The sequence below is a fragment of the Tachyglossus aculeatus genome, chromosome 5 (genome assembly GCF_015852505.1).
Source record: "Tachyglossus aculeatus isolate mTacAcu1 chromosome 5, mTacAcu1.pri, whole genome shotgun sequence".
Lineage (NCBI taxonomy): Eukaryota > Metazoa > Chordata > Mammalia > Monotremata > Tachyglossidae > Tachyglossus > Tachyglossus aculeatus.
Genome location: NC_052070.1, coordinates 47,359,625 through 47,360,591, shown reverse-complemented (window position 1 = coordinate 47,360,591; position 967 = coordinate 47,359,625).

The following is a 967-nucleotide window of genomic DNA, read 5'->3' as shown; positions in this document are numbered from 1 at the left end:
TGCTACTTCATCCTATTTTGTCTGGAAGAAAACAGCAGAAGCCTACCATGTACCCTGCCTCTGGGGAGTGTACACTCTTCCCCTCCTAGCCACCCATCCTGCTGCTCCCATTTCCATATCCCTAGGCTTAAGGGCCTGAAAGTCTGTCCTCAGCACACACTTGGAGGTCAGAGGTCCCCACACTCAGCACCTCCAGTATGCAACAGAACACCGAGAGAAAGCCGAGGAAGTTGTTCATGTTTCTTTAAGCCTCCTGCCTGACTTTCTTTGAACCCGACTGATTTCTTTCTGTCTTACCTCCTGTGGCCCTGGGTGGCAACGGCTGCCTCCTTTTATCTCCTCGGAGCGAGCAGAGAAACTTGTTCAATGCTATTCTGTGTTCAGGCAAGGGTGACAGTGGCAGAATTCATTATATGTACTATTTGTTGCTAAAACCTCAACTTATGTCTTATCTACAATCCCAAGTGCAAGAAAGCGACCTGAGAAGGCCCCCGCAGGGTCCAGAGACCAGATGAGTGATATGGTGGACCATAAAATCTTGGCTGGCCACAATTGGCCGTAAAAAAGAGCGAGCTGGCTGCCCTTCGTTCGTGGGAATGCTTGGCTAAGAAGCCACCAGGATCTGGGCCGCCTGACACCAGGAAGGATGGAGAAGCCGCAGGCAGAAAAATCCATGCCTGATCCCCCGAGGACGGGGGTAAGTGAGGTGTGGGGGTCTAGTTTGGGGCGGTACAAGGCCTACAGCTATGTGCAGCTGTTAACTGGGGAATCAGTTGGAGGAGGTGTTGAGGACTGGACCCTCCATCTCTTATGGGAGGGGCCTCCGTGGTGCAGGCCAGGGAGGGGCTTCTGGCAAGTGAGAGCCTGACTGACCTGGAAAACCTGACAGCAAATCCCCAGCCAACATGCTGGATCTGGGAAAGGGATTGGGAGGAGCCTTGACTTCTATCATGGCCCACTTCCTGCC